Here is a 19,291-nt window from a genome sequence, read left to right as displayed (position 1 = left end):
AAGGGTATAGATGTGCTCCAATAGGGCCAGTCTTATCAGTTTTTAATTTCATCTGGTCGCCTGACTCAGTAGGGTACCACTTTTAGTGCTACCAATGGTCAGCATTTGAATAGATTATATTCTATTCAATCCCACCAAGATTAGGAAAATTCTCCTGACATAGTTACTAGTACGTTGTAGGTCTTTCACTTATATATTTATACATTACTAGATCATGGAGCTTCTCTTTATTTTGTAACTCCATATATCGCCGTTAACTTTGGAGTCAGTCCCGAAATGCTAACAGAACCCTTTTTAGTGTCTACCCCAGTAGGTGTTTCCATTATTGCCAGATAGGTATACAAGAACTATTTTTTCATAATATCTCAGAAAGTTACCTCAATTAATCTCGAAGAGATAGAGATGATGGATTTTGACATCATTTTTGGAATGGATTGGCTTCACTCATGATAACCCTTAGTTTACTGTAGAAATAGAATAGTTCATTTCTAGTTCCCAAATGAACCAGTCCTTGAATGAAGGGGTAGTACTATAGCTCTTAAGGGTTATTTGATCTGATACCTTAGAGCCAGAAAGATGATATCGAAGGGGTGTATTTACCATCTTGTATGAGTCAAAGACTCTAACTCAAAAACTCTAACTCTTGAGTCAGTTTTAGTTGTGAGGGAATTTCCAAAAGTATTCCTAAAGATCTCTCCGAAGTTCCTCCACAAAGGGAAATCGACTTTTGAATAGACCTTCTTCTAGATACTTAGCATATATCTATTCTTCCATACAAAATGGATCCAGCTGAACCCAAAGAACTGAAAGAATAGTTGAAGAATCTCTTAGATAAGGGATTCATCAGACCCAGTGCCTCCTTATGGGGCGCACCTATTATATTTATATGTGAGAAATATGGTTCTCTAAGAATATACATAGACTGGCATCCATTGAACAAAGTTATAGTCAAGAATAAATATCCACTTTCTAGAATCGATGACTTGTTTGACCAACTTCAAGGTGCTAGCTACTTTTCCAATATAGACCTCAAATCAGGCTATCATCATCTCAGGGTCATGGAATATGACATTCCAAAATCGGCTTTCCGAACTCGGTATGGTCACTTCAAATTTCTAGTCACTTCCTTTGGTCTTACAAATTCCCCAGCATCCTTCATGGACTTGATGAACTGAGTGTTCAAGCAGTACTTAGACATGTTCATCATAGTTATCATTAATGATATTCTTGTTTACTCCCGTAGCAAAAATAAGCATGCAGACCGCCTCAGAGTAGTGATTTAAAATCTTAGAGCTCACCAGTTGTTTGCTAAATTCAGTAAGTGTGAATTTTTTCTAATATTAGTAGATTTTCTTGGACATATCATTTTTGGTGATGGCATTAGAGTCGATCCTTAAAAGACCGAGGCAGTGAGAAATTGGCCTAAACTTATCTCTTCATCAGATATCTAGAGTTTCTTTGGTTTAGCTGGCTATTACCATCGATTTGTTAAAGAATTTTCTTCTATTTCATCCCCCATGTCTAGATTGACTCAAAAGAAACTTAAGTTTCAGTAGTCAGATTTTTGCAAGAAGAGTTTTTAGGAGTTGAAGACTCGACTCACCTCAGCCCCAGTCTTGACTCTACCAAATGGTTCAGATGGTTTTGTTGTGTACCGTGATCGTCTAGAGTAGGTTTAGGTTGTGTACTCATGTAGGGAAGCAAGGTCATAGCCTATGCCTCTAGACAGCTTAAACCCCATGAGAAGAATTACCCTACTCATGATCTTGAGTTAGCAGCTGTAGTGTTTGCCTTAAAGATTTGGAGGCATTACCTGTATGGGGTACATGTAGATGTGTTCACAGATCACAAAAGCCTTCAGTATGTGTTCTCTCAAAAATATTTGAATCTGTATCAGAGAAGGTGATTAGAGTTATTGAAGGATTATGATATGAGTATTTTGTATCATTCGAGCAAGGCCAATGTGGTGGCTGATACTCTCAGTAGATTGTCTATGGTTAGTATTGCTCATGTTGAGGATGATAAGAAAAAGTTAGCTCAGAAAATTCATCAGCTTGGCTGACTAGGTATTCACTTAATCTACTCAGTAGAGGGTAGTATGTGGGTGCAGAGTAGCACCGAATCATCTCTAGTTTATGAGGTAAAGAAAAAGCAGGAAAGAGATGCCAGTCTAGTTAAGTTAAAAGAATCAGTCAGAGACCAAAAAGTGAAAGTTTTTTCCCAAGGGGAGATGGTGTTTTATGTTGTCTGGGTAAATTGTGTATGCCTGGTGTTGATGATTTGAGGCAACAAATTCTTGTAAAAGCGCATGGTATGCGTTACTCTATTCATCCAGGGGCCACTAAAATATACTACGATTTGAGAGAGATTTATTAGTGAAGTGGGATAAATAAAGATATTGCAGACTTTATAGCTAAGTTCTTTACATGCCAGCAAGTTAAGATTGAGCACCAAAATCCTAGTGTGTCCATGAAGGAGTTTAATATTTCTATATGGAAATGGGAGAAAGTGAACATAGACTTTGTGATAGGTTTGCCTCGTACCCATCATCTGCATAATTCTATTTGGGTTATAATAGATAGGATGACCAAATCAGCTCATTTCTTGCCAGTCCATACCTATTATTCAGCCGAGGACTATGCCAAACTCTATCTTAGAGAGTTGGTTAGGTTGCACAGTATTTCCTTATATATCATCTCAGACAAAAATACCCAGTTTACCTCTTATTTTTAGAAATCATTCCAAAAGAGTCTTGGTACCCATGTCCATCTCATTACAGTCTTCTACCCTCAGACACACTTTCAAGAGGAAAGGACCATTCAAACTCTAAAAGATATGCTGAGAGCATCCACAATTGATTTTAAAGGTATTTGGGATGATCGTTTGCCTTTGACTGAATTAGCATACTATAAAAGCTATTATTCCAATATCTGTATGGCTCCATTTGAGGCTCTCTATGGTAGGAGATATAGATCTCTAATTGGTTGGTTTGAAGTAGGTGAGGCCGTAGTAGTAAGGCCTGACTTGGTGTTTGATGTGTTAGATAAGGTTTAGTTGATCAGAGAAAGGCTTAGGGTTGCCTAGAGCTGATAGAAATTGTATGCAGATGTGAGAAGAAAGGATCTTAGGTTTAAGGTTGATGATTTCTTGTACTTGAAAATCTCTCCCATGAAAGGAGTGAAAAGATTTGGCAAGAAAGGGAAACTCAGCCCCTGATATATCAATCCCTTCAGAATTCTCAGTCATTTCATAAAGGTAGCTTACGAGATTAGTTGCCTTCAAATTTAGCCTCAGTACCCCCAGTGTTCCATATCTCATTACTGAAAAAGTATATTGGTGATCCAACTGTAGTTTTTCCATTAGAAAGTGTAGATATTCAGAATAGTCTTTCCTTTGAGGAAGTTCCAATCAAAAATTCTGATCATCAAGTTTGTAGAATAAGGAACAAAGAAGTTCTACTAGTCAAAGTTCTTGGGCAGAATCAGTTCATTAAGGGAGCCACTTGGGAAGCAGAGACAGATATACGAACCAAGTACCCTTATTTTTTCTCCGCGAATCCAAATTCAGTATAAGGTACCAAATCTTCCTAATATTTGTTCTATACCATGCTTAGTTTCATTTGATCATCATGTTCATCTCAGTCGTGTATTCATGAATCAGTTCAGTCATGCATTCCATGCATCAGATATATATATCAGTATGGAAGCTTAGTCCATTAGTTTTCTCTCAGCTTAACCAGTTTCATTCAAGGATGAATGATCCCAAGGGAGAGATATTGTAATACCCGGTATTTCCCTAACAAAATTTAAGTCCCAATACATGAGTATTTGTATATAAAGTTTTCAAAAAAACTCATTATTTTCCAGTTTAGAGCTTGATATTGCGTAGGAAATTAAATTACCTTTTCAATGATATAAAATTCGCCTAAATCTGATAACCGAATAAGAAGTTATGGGGATTTAAAGTTTCAGTCGTTAAACACCATCATTTTAACCCTTAGCACATCGTGTAGGCTGCCTAAATGAAAATTGTCAATTTCTAGCGTGACTCCACGATCATGGCGCGTCACAGAGCATGCCGATTACATCGCGGAGGTGGCCAAAATGGCATCCAAAGGCTTTCTGTGATAATGGTGCATCATGCCGTCAGCCCAGTTCTTAGTTGACATTTTCCACTGACACTGCACAATATCGCCGCGCCGCGCCCATTTCAAAAAAATTCTACGAAAAAATAATATTCCATTTAGGGGTAAAATAGTCCTTTCCCTATTATTTTAGTCCACCCACGTGTGATATTTAAGCCCTAAAAATATTTTTTAAATCATTCTTTAATTAATTTCCCCAAAATCAAAAGACATTCTCTCCTAATCTAGAACCCTAGCTCCTAAATTCATTGTCAATCCTCAATAATTCACTAATAACTTCAAGAAATCCATCAATTAGGGTATTTTAGATGTTCATACATGGATCCTTTTCATCCATGGAGTCCAAGCAACCCTTTTTAAATTATAAAATTATGATCTTTTCAAGTTATTATGTTTAAAATTGTGATTTCACCCTTGAATCTCCATGAAATATGATTTTATACCATATTACCATGAAATTATTGTTATTATTTAATCCAACATATTTTAATGTTGTTATTTATTGAACAAGACCAAAATTTAACTCTATTATGTTGGATACATGCTATCTCTATAAGTTTTAGGACATTTCTATGGTTGTTTTGAACCATCAACTCCAAGTGCTTGATAAAATGCCTACAAGAGTGATAGACTTAGTAAAAACCTTCATGCTTTGTCCCCTAAGATTTAGTGATTTTTTAGTATTGTTGTTTTGAGTCCTGGGGGTATGAATACCCAAAAACCATAGTTGTTTATTTAGTCTAGTCTCAGTACATTAAAGAATAGTCATCAGATTATATTATGAGAATTATCAGAATAGTCAGATATCAGTTATTAAACTCAGAACAGTCTATTATGTCAGTGTCTTTTAGTTAGGAGTAGGATTTAGCATCAGGCAAGTGCAGGGATGGCGGTTTCCCCATCAGATAGGAAGAGTCATTAGTAGCGTCCCTATACTCCAAAACTATGTAGCTATTATAGGATATGAGTAGTCACCCATCAGATTAGGCTTGACTATCTCATAGGAGTCACCTGTCAGTTTAGTCTTCACACCCTTAGTCCTGTGGACATTATATCAGTTTAATGGATCGATACAACCATTGTTAGTACCCGTGGCACAGTATTAACACCCTTCCAACTATGGTTATAGGTTAGACCCCGATTAGCCTAAATTGGGGAATTTTAGTTAGATGGTACCTCCCACAGTCTCAGATATAGTCTTAGTTACAGTTTCAGTTCAGTTATACAGTTTAAAGTTGTTTGGCCAAAGCATACAAATATCAGTATTTTGTTAATATTTTAATTTATATATTTTACTCTGTCCATGTTATATGCTTGGTCATACATCTCGAATTTCCTAGGATTTTCATGTATCTTCGGTAGTTACAGACTGTCACACATACTCGGTATTTACAGATTTCTCTATATTTTCTGTCACTACAAATTTCATGTTCTCTACTTAGTATTCTATGTTTTCTATGTATAATCAAATAGTTATTATTATTCCTATTCATGAAAACATGTATATAAGCCTACCTTATTTAGAATACCAGTACATTTAAAGTACTGATCTCATACCTTTCTTTTGCATTATGTTGTATCATATCATAGGTGCTGATGCTCAGTTCCCAAATCACACTTAGTCCCACAGATCATCGCAGTACAGTAGCAGTGGTGAGTCCTCATCATCCGAGGATAGATTATATTACTTCATGTCTTTATCTCAGTAGTTAATAGACTCAGTTGGGGGCCTATCCCATCAACTCACATTATTTAGTTTTGAGGCTTTTAAGACACTAAAGTTATCTATTCAGATTATTTATATTTTAGTATTATGCCAGATTTATAATTTAGCAGTCATTTCATTATTAAAACCTTATGGAATTTCTGTTATTCTTCCACATTCATTATTATATTATTCAGTGCTCATAACAGGTACCAGCTCATGGGTTAGATTGTAGTCCCTCGGGACCGTAAGCACCATGTAACAACTAGGGTGTAGTCTCAGGTCGTTACAAAGGAGCCTAGAGTTAGGATTAAATAAAAACTCTAATTAGGGGTTGATTATAGTGGATTGCCTTAGTGATTATGAGGGAAAGCCATGGTTATTCCCTTCCTGGGTTTCCATGTAAAAATCCTTGTGTTATTACTCTTCTTGCATTGTCTCTTACTTTTTTGCTATTTTTGTTTACTTTGCCTGTGATTGATTTTGAGAGACCAGGTCCCTTACTTTGTGGTGCAACCCCCAAGGGTTCTATCACTAATAATTATAGTTCTATAATATTTAGCACAAAGGTGGTGAAGAAAGAAGACCAAAGTGTATTAACAATTTCTTACACTATCGGGGTGTACAAATTTGAAAAAGCATTTGTGATTTTTGAGCATGCTTTAATCTGGTGCCATTTTCCATATTTTGGAAGGGGTACCCCCAAGTCTATTACAATAAGGCTTTTAATGGTTGATTATTCTATCAAGAAGCTCATGGTGTACTGTATGATGTTATTATGAATATGGACCAATTTATCTTTCCAAACGACTTTGTCATCCTAGATTGTGAAATTCATTGTAACACCCTGTAGTTCCCTAGCTTAATGTAAATCAAAATACATGAGTATTCATATATAAAATTTCTGAAATGCTCATTATTTTTTAGTTTAGAGCCTGCCATTGTGTAGGAAATTGAATTAGCTTTCAACGATATAAAATTTGCCGAAATCTGATAACCGGGTAAAAAGTTATGCAGATTTTAAGTTTCAGTCGTTAAACACCATCATTTTATCCATCAGTGCATCGTGGAGAGAGACAAAATAGAAATTGTCAATTTACTATGAGGTAAAGCGAAATTGGAACGTCGCTTCATAGGACAATTTGGCATTTGGCATTTCCTAGTGTTGCAACGCGATGCCACCATGTCGTAGAGAACTTCTAGGTCCCAATCAATGAAAGACCGCGATATTGCCACATCGCACCACAGACTAGTTTCCTAGTTGTCAATTTCCAGTGACACGGCGCGATAGCGCCAGGTCACGCCAGGGGCCCAATTCGGAAAATTTTCACAAAAATCTAATGTTTCATCCAGGGTTAAAATAGTCTTATCCTATTATTTTAATCTCCCCATATAGAATACTTAAGCCCTAAAAGCATTTTAAAAGTTCATTCTTTATTAATTTCCCCCATTCTTTATTAATTTCCCCCAAAATTCAAAAGCTTTCTCTCTAAATTACAAACCTTAGTTGTTAAGAAACCAAGAACAATCTCAAAAATTCACCCAGGAATTTCAAGAAATTCATCTGTTAAGGTATTTAGATGTTCTTCCATGGATTCCTTTCATCTATGGAACCCAAGCAACCTTTTTAATTATAAATTTATGATATTTTTAAGTCATTCGATTTTAAATCATGATTTCATCCATTAATCTCCATGAACTTTGATTTAATACCATGTTTTAATGAAGTTATTTTTGTGATTCAATTCCTCAAGTATTAGTGTTATCATTTATTTAATTAAATCATGACTTAGTGTTTTCCATGATAATTTCATGTCAATTATGCCAGTCCCTAATTAATTCTATGATTATTTTAAACCATGAACTATAAGTGTTTGATAAAATGCATACAAGATAAATTGATTTAATAAAAGTATTTATGTTATGAACTTCAATGTTTTAATTTCATGCTACTACTATTGTTTTAAGTCCTGGGGGTATTGAATACCCAAAACCATAGTTGTTTACTTAATGTTGTCTCTGTTTCTTCATAATAACTTCAGATGATATCATGAGCATTATCAAAACAGTCAGTTAAACTTAGACTTGCCAAGCATTTCAGTGTCATTTAGTTGGGAGTAGGATTTAGCACCAAGCGAGTGTAGGGATGGCGGCTTCTCCTTCAGATAGGTATAGTCGTTAGTAGCAATGCCTATATTCTAGAACTACTTAGCCAGCGTAGGATATGATTAGTCACCCGTTAGATTAGGCTTGACTATCTTGCAGGGTTCACCCACCATTTCAGGCTTGACACCCTTAGTCCTTTGGACATGATATTAGTTTAGTGGATCGACACAGCCAATGTTAGTACCTATGGCATGGTATTAACACCCTTCTAACTGGGGTTACAGGTTGGACCCCGATTAGCTCAAAATGGGGAATGTTGGTTAGATGATACCTCCCACAATCTCATATATAGTCTCAGTTATAGTCCCAGCTCAGTTATTCAGTCTTAGTATTATTTGACCAAAGCAAACAGATTTCAGTTATTATAATAATTTAGTTTATAGATTTTACTCAGTTCATTTTATATACTTGATCATGCATCCTCAATATTTATAGATTTTCCTATATTTTCAGTATCTACGGATTCCATGCTCTTTATTCAGTACTCCATGTTTTACATGTATGTCTAGTTAATTATTATCATTCCTATTCATGAGGCCATGTATATCAGCCTACCTCATTTAGCATACTAATACATTCAAAGTACTATTTGCATACCTTTTTTGTGCTATGATGTCTCATATCTTATGTGTTGACGCTCAGTTCCTGGATCACACTTAGTCCCATAAATTCTCAGTAGTACAGTAGCAATGGTCATATCCCTGTGAGAAGAGTTTTTAGGAGTTGAAGACTCGACTCACCTCAGCCCAGTCATGACTCTACCAGATGGTTCAAATGGTTTCATTATGTACTATGATATATCCAGAGTAGGTTTGGGTTGTATCCTCATGCAGATAGGTAAGGTCATAGCCTGTACCTCCAGACAGCTTAAACCCCATGAGAAGAATTACCCTACTCATGATCTTGAGTTAGCAGCTATAGCATTTTCCTTAAATATTTGGATGCATTACTTGTATGGGATGCATATAGATGTGTTCACAGATCTTAAAAGCATTCAGTATGTGATCTCTCATAAAGAATTGAATTTACGTCAGAGAAAATGGTTAGAGTTATTGAATGATTATGAAATGAGCATTTTGTATCATTTGGGAAAGGCCAATGTAGTGGCTGATGCTCTCAGTAGAATCTCTATAGGTAGTGTAGCTCATATTAAGGATGGTAATAAGAAGTTATCTCAGGAAGTCCATCAGATTGCTCAACTAGGTGTCCATTTACTCAATTTAGCAGAAGGTAGTGTATGGGTGCAGAGTAGCTCAGAGTCATCTCTAGTTTTTTAGGTAAATGAAAAGCAGGATAAAGATCCCAATTTCGTTAAGTTGGAAGAATTAGTCAGAGATCAAAAAGTGGAGGACGTTGTCAGGGTAGATTGTGTGTGCCTGGTGTAGATGAGTTGAGGCAATGAATTCTCTCAGAAGTGAATTGATAACGCTCAAATTACACCTTAATTTACTGCAAGGTGGTCGTCGTTAATATATTTACCCAACTTTGGAGTTAGGGCCAAATCCACAGGGAACAATGTAAGTGGCGATTAAATCAATTTAAAACTATAGCTACAAGTTAAATTCAAATAATTGGCACAAAAAGAAAGTAAAGTGGGGGTTTGAGTTTAACACATAATTGTTTTTCACTTTGATTTTGATGTTTGTAACCAAAATTTTATGAAATAACCAGGATTATGTTCACGAGGGCTTACGGTACATGACAGATGCTAAAATTTACCTAAGATTCTTACAGTGGTTAGGATGATAAGCTATCTTTATCGATGGTATGCTCAAATGTCTCTCGACCTATTCAAGAGTCTAATTTCCTAATCCTCTCGGACTTAGGGAATCGCTTATCACTACACAGATTTTACCTCAGGTTAACAAACCTTATTACAGTGCTGATTATTAAACGAAGCCTTTTCAAGTCCCTGTTGATAACTCACTTCCTACTGTTTATGATTTCTTTGAGAAGCAAATCAAAGTAGCTACTCCTATTATTTGCAACCAACAGACATGAATAATAGTCTCAGAATTATCAAGAAATCTTAACACCTATTAAACCTTGAATAATTAATTTAACACCTTATCATGACTTAACCCTAGATTCCATAATCCAGTTTACAGGAGTTTATCTACTCATGACACAAGAAACAAGCATCCAATTTGCATTTATAACTAAAATGATTAACTTACAATGATGAATGGAATCGAAAGTGAACTTGTATTTGAATCACATGGCAAAAACACCAAAAATATTGTTCTTGAGAGACAGAGAGAACAAATATTGTATGTTCTCTGCTCAATGGATAATTAATTGTTGATGATCGTCCTAAAGAGAATTAAAAAAACCTTTTTTATAAGTTCCTCCCTCTAATAAAACCTAAACCCTATGCCTTAAATAGAAAGAGCTATATATGGAAGCAAATCTCAAGTTTTAGCTTTTTTCTTTTTTTCTTGGAATAGACGATGCTATTTCTGACGGCTTGTCATACACCTAACGACTTTTGTGGAATGTCGTCAAAGCTTCTAGTATAATAGCATCTTCTACTTCTCCTGACAGCAAAATTTGATGGCGTGTCAAATATGTGCCGGCATGTGAGAAATATCATCACATCCTCATTGGAAATCATCATGTTCTGCTTTGAGATGACGGCGATTTTGATTCCTTGTAAAAGTTGTGACGGCGCTTCAGAAATTTCATCATACTTCACTTCAATTCTTCAGCTTCTGTCTAAGCTTGACGATAATTATGACAGCATTTCACATGTTTAACGAAACTTCAAAGATGTCGTCAGCTACACTTCATCTTATTTGCACCAGATTTCAACTGATTTTGTTCTTCTTTCCTTTATTTTCCTCCTCGATCACCTACATCTGCATTTAAATAATAAAAGTGATTAAAAATAACAAAAGTTGCTTAAGACTTCACAATTATTTAGAGTTAAAAGCCTCAAATTTGTTAGCGTCTGCTCACACATCACGCATGGTTCATGTTACCCTATTTATCCAGGGTCCATGAAAATTTGCCTCAATTTATGGGAGATCTATTAGTGAAGTGGGATGAAGAGACATATTGCAGAGTTTGTAGCTAAGTCCTCTACATGCCATCAAGTGAAGATTGAGTACCAGAAGCCTAGTGAACTTATATAGGAAATCTGTATTCCTATGTGGGAATAGGGGAAAGTGAACATAGACTTTGTGATAGGTTTTCCTCTTACCCATTGTTAGCATAACTCTATTTGGATTATCATAGACAAGATGACCAAATCAGCTCATTTCTTGCAAGTCCATACCTCTTACTAAGTTGAGGACTATGCCAATATCTATCTCAGAGAGTTGATTATGTTTCATGGTGTTCCCTTATATATCATCTTAGATAGAGGTACCCTATTTACCTCTCATTTTTGGAAAGCATTCCCAAAACGTCTTGGTACCCAAGTCCACCTCAGTACAGCCTTCCACCCTCAGACAGACGGTCATGCAGAAAGGATCATTCAGACTCTTAAGGATATGTTGAGAGCATGTGTACTCGATTACACAATAGCTATCATTCGGGGAAAAATGATTCCAAGGGGAAGGTATTATATAACTCCGTATTTCCCTAGCATAATGTAAGTCCCAATACATGAGTATTCATATCAATAATTTCTAAAACACCTATTATTTTTCAGTTTAAAGCCTGCAATTGCATAGGAAATTGAATTAGCTTTCCAATGATATAAAATTTGCTGAAATCCAGTAATTGGGTTAGAAGTTATGGAAATTTTAAGTTTCGGTAGTTAAACATTATCATTTTACCCATCAGTGCATCACGGTGAGAGTCAAAATATCAATTGTCAATTTCTAGTGAGGTATCGCAAATATAGCACATCGCGCCATAGGCATTTATCATTTCCTAGTGTTGCAGCGCGATTCCTTCATGTCACGGAGAACTTCAAGGTCCCAATCAATGAAGGACCATGATTTCCCTGTGTCGCACCATAGATCAGTTTCCAGTGACACGGCACAATAGCGCCGCATCGCGCCAGAGGCCCAGATCGGAAAATTTTCACAAAAATCTAATATTTTATCCAGGGTTAAAATAATCATATCCCATTATTTTAATCTACCTAAATGGAATACTTAAGCTATAGAAACATTTTAAAAGTACATTTTTTATTAATTTCCCCTAAAATTCAAGAGCCTTCTCTCTAAATTACAAACCCTAGCTCTCAAGAAACCAAAAGCAATCTTAAAAGTTCACCCAAGAATTTTAATAAATTCATCCGTTAAGGTATGATAGATTTTCATCCATGGATTCCTTTCATCCATGGAGCCCATGTAACCTTTTTAATTATAAAGTTATGGCCTTTTTAAGTTATCTGATTTTAAATCATGATTTCATCCATTAATCTACATGAACTTTGATTTAATACCAAGTTTTAATGAAGTTATTATTGTTATTCTATTCCTCATGTTTTAGTGTTATCATATATTTAATTAAATCACGACTTAGTGTTTTCCATGATAATTTTATGTCAATTATGCCAATCCCTTAGTAATTCTATGATTATTTTAAACCGTGAATTATAAGTATTTGATATAATGCCTATAAGAGCAATTGATTTAATGAGAATCTTCATGCTATGTCCTTCAATGTTTTAGTTCCATACTACAACTATTGTTTTGAGTCTTGGGGTATTGAATGCCCGAAACCGTAGTTGTTTATTTAATGTTTTCTCAGTATCTTCAAAATAACTTCAGATTATATCATGAGCATTATCAGAACAGTGGTTAAACTCTAAATCATCTAGCATTTCTGTGTCATTCAGTTGGGAGTAGGCCCAAAATAAGTTCTAGTTTGAATATCCAATGGGAAAGTCCTAGTTTTCTACTCCACACAGGTTAGTAATCGCCCTCATCTTCACATTTCACTCTCAGTTTTTCTAGAGAAAAAATACAGTTGGTTAATAGCTTATTATCATTTATTTCAGCTTTGAATATTTGGATCAATATGATAACTTTTTTTTAAAGATATGGACAAAAAATGATTGATAAAATTTAATATTATTTAAAGGAGTTCATTGGTTAACTTGTCCATGTTAAAAGAAATAGAGAAAGTCCCACATTAGTGGTTAATGAGATGGGTGGTCTCTTTATAAGCTTTGGGCAATCCTCATCCTCTAAAGCTAGATTTTGGGATATGAGTTAGGCCCAAGACCAATTTTAACATAATAATAGCCAAAATACAGAGATTCACAGAGGAATTAGAGGTTTTAGTAGCTGGACAGGAGTCTTTATGGAGAAAACTCGAGTAATCAGCTATGGGGGTGGATTTGGGAAGAAGATGAAAATAGAATTCAATTAGGAAAACTCTATTATTGTTGAATTGATGATTGAATTTGTAGATACAATGTCTTTTATAAGAAATGAGAGTGAATAGAATTTTCTAACTGTTTCTAACTAATTCAACAACCCGTAACTAACTGCTGATATGGCAAAGCTAATTAACTTGTCTAGTTGATTCATTTTAGTGTAACAGTACTCCCTACTGCAAAGAGATCCTTGACCTCAAGGATCAAGACTAGAAAATCTTACTTGAAGAACAGTAAGTTACTCACAAGTTGCAGCACCAGTCGACAATCCTATCCATTTGGTCAAAACTTGAGCCACAATTCTATTCCCTTTATTAACCGTCCTTCTTTGCAGTATAACTTTTGGATCTGAGCAATGGGAACTTGCCATCAGAAGTAGTCATCAGATCCCAGCTTCTTCAAACTTCAACTTCCAATTTGACTCGTAAACTTTCTGGAATATGTCCTTGAATCTTTCGTCGTATTTCTCAAGGATGGTATTCTTTTTGTTAAGATAGAGTGACCATTTCTTTTGGTAAACCATATTCATAAAAGCTTCAGTGAAAGAACAAATATACTCATCCATGTTGTACATGGATAGAGCTACTCCACCAGCACCAGTGAAGTTGCAAACCTCGAACTCGATCTTTTGATCTATCCCTTCTAGAACAAATACTAATTTGAGTTTTCCAGCTCCTTAAATTACTGTATCAGTAGCTCGATATTGATCACTAAAAGAATTTTTGTCTATGCATATCAGTTTTGACCAACCTGGGACAAGTCGAGGGATGTTTTTGCAGAGGATTGGTTTCTTGAATACCGTACCATTTAGAATATTCCTATTTGTACCATATGGTCTCTTTCATATATGCTTCAAGTTAAACTCCTTCATACGAGCTTCATCTGGAGTGATGGTTGCACACTTAATTGCTACATTATACTTCAAAGTAACCTTAGCTCTTTCAACTGTAACCTTATCATCTATGGCATCACGGTGATGAAGGCCAAAAATGAAGTATTTTATATCCAACTCCAAAAAGGGTAAGATGAGTTTATCCTTGATTAATTTCCAAATGACACGAGTCATTTCATCTCCTGCTTGACGAAAGTCAAAACCATTTTCACCATATTTTTATGTCTGTCCGAAACTTTTGATGACTGCAAAAGGTCGTCCATTTCACCCAGAAGATGTAGCTCCTTCTACTGTCGGGCCCTTCTTACCGAATGAAGGACCAAGAGACTAGAATTACATAAACAAGTACCTCCCTTCATTCTCCATATTCTGCTCAAAAAATTTCAAACTCATCTTTCCAAGTGAAGGCACAGAAAACTGTAAAAGTGGAAACTAAGTGCATCCCTTCCCGCCGAGATCACCATTGTTCTCAAGAGTGAAATGGTAACTAGAGAATTGATAATTGATGACTCATAAGTGTGAGCAGTGTGACAGTTTACAAGGTGCATCATATAGTCATACATTCTCATCCTTAACATCATTACTTTCTTGTTTCCAATCACATCCCATACAATTTATATTGTTCTTTCATCTATTATTAGAAAGAGTAATTTCTCAGCTCCTTCACATGGTCAAATTTTGCCCCAAATTATCGTATCACTCTTAAAGTTAAACCATAAGTCGCACGAAGTCATGATCGCGGAAATGATTGTATCAGAACGAGCCTGCTATGAGAGCACTTCTTTCCAAGAAACTCTTGAACAAACATCACAAGTTCTACTGTTGATTGTGTTTTTCAACCCCTGGAACCTAATACAACCATATTTGAGATCAAAGAATTGTCGCTGGTCTTTATTATCAAAAAACTTACCCGATTCCCATTGGTTTGAACTAACTCCATTATGCTTCTCTTTTTCATTAGCCAAAATAATATCCTCTGGTTTTCTTAGAGTTCGAGGATATAACTAGAACTGCATGAAGAGTTCAACTGCTCCAGCTTCTATATCCTTCTCGTTTCTTGTTTTCACCAACTTATCTTCGTTAGAGTTAACTTTTTCACTGTTTAAAGAAGTTGCAAACACTTTGTTCTCATTTTCTATGAAAAGAACATCGAGAACAAAGCCTCCAAAATCCTCTTTATTGCTCTTATCTTCCATAGAAAGAGCCTTATTGAGAAACCAATCTTCCAAATCATCTACATCACTCTCAGTATCTCTATAGAACACATCAAGAAACAAGTCTTTAATTTCTTCTATTTCATTGTTTATGTCAACAGTACTACTATCCAGAGAATATACATGTAAATCTCTTTTAGGCATTTCATTGAGAACCTTGCAAGTATATGATGTCTTCTTAATAGAAGTTTCTTGTAGATAGAAATGAGAAGGATTATAGGGTTGAAAACTAACTAGCTTCTTTGGGGAACTTGTCCCAAATCTTTCACTAAAGCTACCACATATTCATTCCAAGATGGAGGTTGAATGTATTGTTTATACCTCATGAAGGATTGATTCCACTGAATAGCTTCACCTTCCAAGTGTATTGTTGTCAGTCCTACTTTTTGATCCACGGCAATTTCCCAAACTCAAAAAACTGCTCCACTCTAAATAACAAGAACTCACATCCTCTCCAAAAAATCTTAGAAAATCTAGTTTAGATTAACGAGCTATACCTTGTTGGTAACCTAAAGGATTTTTGCTTTTGGGCTCTTCCACCAATTGTCTCTCTCTCGATAGTCTTTCCCCTGAAGTTTCAATCTCATCTTCGGTAGGAGTAATATCCTTTTGATTCCCTTCTAGTTGTTCCTTTAATTCCATCACTGTTTGATTTAATTTCTTCAATTTCTCCACTACACCATTAAGAACACTAATTTTTGAAATCAATTTCTGCATCATTTCTCTTAATTCAACCATTTCAGAAATAGGCACCTCCTAATCCATATGTAGGTCTACCTCTGGATGTCAAACCAGAGATCGACACATATCTCCATTGTTAGTGCTGATAAGTGCAAGCCCAAGAAGTGCAGACAAGAATGCAAGAAGATTTTCCCAGTTGTTAGAACTAGTAAGTTATGTATAGAGGTCACCGCAGCCTCAAAGATTTCTTTCATATTAGAGGAACTGCATTTTGGATGTGGTATTTGTGTAAAGAAATGCCCATTTGAAGCAATTCAGATCACCAATCTGCTAAAAGATTTAGACAAGGATACAACCCATCGTTCTGGTCCCAATACTTTTAAATTGTACAAGTTACCTGTCCCTAGGATAGGACAGGTTCTTGGCCTGGTTAGGACAAATGGTATTGGAAAGTCAATTGCCCATAAAATTTTGGCTGGAAATTTGAAACCAAACTTGGGACAATTCATTAACCTTCCTGATTGGCCAGAGATCTTGATCTAGCTTTTGAGGTTAAGTTAGGCTCAAGGTCTAATTCTTTATCATGGCATCAGAGGCAGGCCCACTCAGTTTATTATTTTTGATGTTGTACCCCCGGTCTTATATTGTCCATGCTCCAGATGTCCAGCCCTGGGCATATGGGGGTGTTGGAGTCCCACATCGGTGGGTTAAAAGGTCCTTGATCTCCTTATATGGTCTTGGGCAATCCTCTCCTTATGAGCTACTTTTTATGGTGTGAGTTAGGCCCAAGACAAATTTTATTGGGGAGATTGTGTCCACGCTCAGTTGAGGTCTGGGCCCCAGTTGAGGTCTGGACGTGCGGTGGGGTGTTAAAGGAAATAGAGAAAGTTCCACATTGGTGGTTAATGAGATGGGTGGTCTCTTTATAAGGCTTGGGCAATCCTCCTCCTCTTAAGCTTGCTTTTGGGGTGTGAGTTAGGCCCAAGACCAATTTTAACAGACCAATATGTAAGTTGTTTTGTGATTAAAGTTAAAGTTATTTTTTTTGTGCTCTCCCTCCCTGCTTTGTTCTTGTTTTAATAAGATTGCCTCATACTTATCTTTGTATGAATTAATTATTTTTTAGGCATTATTGAATATGTTGTTATTATCCTGTGATCTTATTTTTTTATTTTTTTTTTATTTGTAGACACTTGAAATATGTCTTTCATGCTATGATCGTCAATCGAGACCTAGTAGTTAGGGACAGAATAATTTTGTGATTGTTGTAGCATTATAAAAGAAAGTTTTTGGCAGAGTAGTTATCATTTTAGTGAAACTTCTGAGTTTAATTTTTATTTAAGAAGTGAGTTGAGTATTTAAATACACGCAACATGCTAAGAAAGTATCTATTTGTTGAGACATAGTCAAAAGCATGAAAAATCAAATGACCATTTTTATGTAGACACATTGAACTTTTTCTTGTGCTAAGTATAGTTAGTGTACTTAAGTTTCCAAATTTGATAAAATATTTTACTTTGAACTTAGCTTTTCTATATTGTGAGGTTCCGAATAGAGCATCTAATGTAAAAGTGTGCACAAGACATTTGTATACTCAGCATATTTATGTGTAGTAGTGTTAAGGTAGATGTAATTTCTTTTTCAAACTTAGCAGCTAGCTCGATGTTCGGCCATAACTATTATTCTTGGTATAATATTTTGTCAAGTTAAATCTCTTTGTATATGGATCCATGAGGTTTAAGTCTCCTTTGCATTAGCATATTGTTGTATAATTGTTTCTATATCCATTTATTATCAATAATCTAGATCGTTTTAATCCTTTCATTTCCTTTTTATTTCACATGTACACTCAAAAATGTGTTTGGAGTTTCGTGGCTTGACTCCATCTCTATCTAAATCAGATAAGCAAATAATAGATGCATTATGTGTTTCTCTCTAGTAGTCTAGTGTCTCTTTTCCTCTTTTAAGCATTATTTTCCTTTGATACATATATTGTTATCTCTTACTGAGATGTTGCACATTATCATTTGGAGTTTATGGTTGTTATTTTGTGCATTTGAAATTGTTTAAGTCTTTTAGATAGATGGCAAATTTAATTGTTTCCTCCCCGCCTATAAAATTTTTAACTTAGCAATATCGCTAGGCTTAGGTGTTTAATTTATATCGTTAAAAGACTAAAATTTGACAGGCAAATATATCTTTCTAGTTCAATAGCCGATATATCTTTATGAGTTTAATGGTTGAGTTGTTAGGAGATATTTAATTCTTCTCTAATATGGAATATTGGATTCTCTTTAGAAATCAAAGTTAGTTTCTCACTAATTAGTAATAGCAGAATAATCAAAACATATGTCTTGTTGTAAGCAAGTTCATCATCGCTAGACTTAAAAATCGGCTTTAATCATTTTTTATATGGTAAATCTATTCCGTTTTCATCAATTTCAAATAAGAAATAGTAACTTTGCCATATGGATTCCGCAACGCTTTCTTAGGATTTTTAATGAAAAATATACTTTGTAAAATTTAAGTCTTTTCTTAATAAAACAAAATCTCAAGTCACTATAGATTCAAAAAATTATATATCTTTAAAGTTATCTTTCAATAATTCATTTAGTATAGGTTAATTAACTATTATTACATCTATTTTTATAAGATTCGATGAAAGAAAAAAGCAGGTAAAGGAATCGTTTTTCTAAGAAAACATGAATTTCGTTTATAGCACAAATATTTTTTTATCTAGACTTTTGTTTAAATTATTAATTATAAACTTTTATATATCTTTTAAAAATGATTTGAAATAATTTCCTTTGTATATCTCTTTAAAATGATTTTTAATCACTTTTCTTTTGACAACAATAAATTTGACATTATTTTTCGAGGACTATAAAAGTTACCTTTAGTAATTTTCATAAATGGATTGATTCTCAATATTTCAAAAGTTTTTCTAGTCTTTTTCTTACGAATGATTAGCAAATGTTATATATAGTATTTTTTCTTTTCTTACTTATATATTTCTTAATATGACATCTTTCTTATCTAATCTAAGTTTAGCCGGTTAATCGTAGTTAGCGGATCATTTAGAGTACCCTTACCTTTAGGATGACTAAAATCTTTGAAATTATGTAGACTTAAAAAAATGAAGTATTTATTT

At 34.9% G+C, this 19,291-nt stretch overlaps 1 pseudogene; it reads right to left on the bottom strand.

Moving 5' to 3' along the window:
• Positions 1-13,735: 13,735 nt before the first annotated feature.
• LOC107868981 lies at positions 13,736-14,604 on the bottom strand (annotated as a pseudogene).
• Positions 14,605-19,291: the final 4,687 nt, after the last annotated feature.

The sequence above is a fragment of the Capsicum annuum genome, chromosome 4 (assembly GCF_002878395.1).
Source record: "Capsicum annuum cultivar UCD-10X-F1 chromosome 4, UCD10Xv1.1, whole genome shotgun sequence".
NCBI lineage: Eukaryota > Viridiplantae > Streptophyta > Magnoliopsida > Solanales > Solanaceae > Capsicum > Capsicum annuum.
This window is presented reverse-complemented; position numbering and strand designations above follow the sequence as displayed.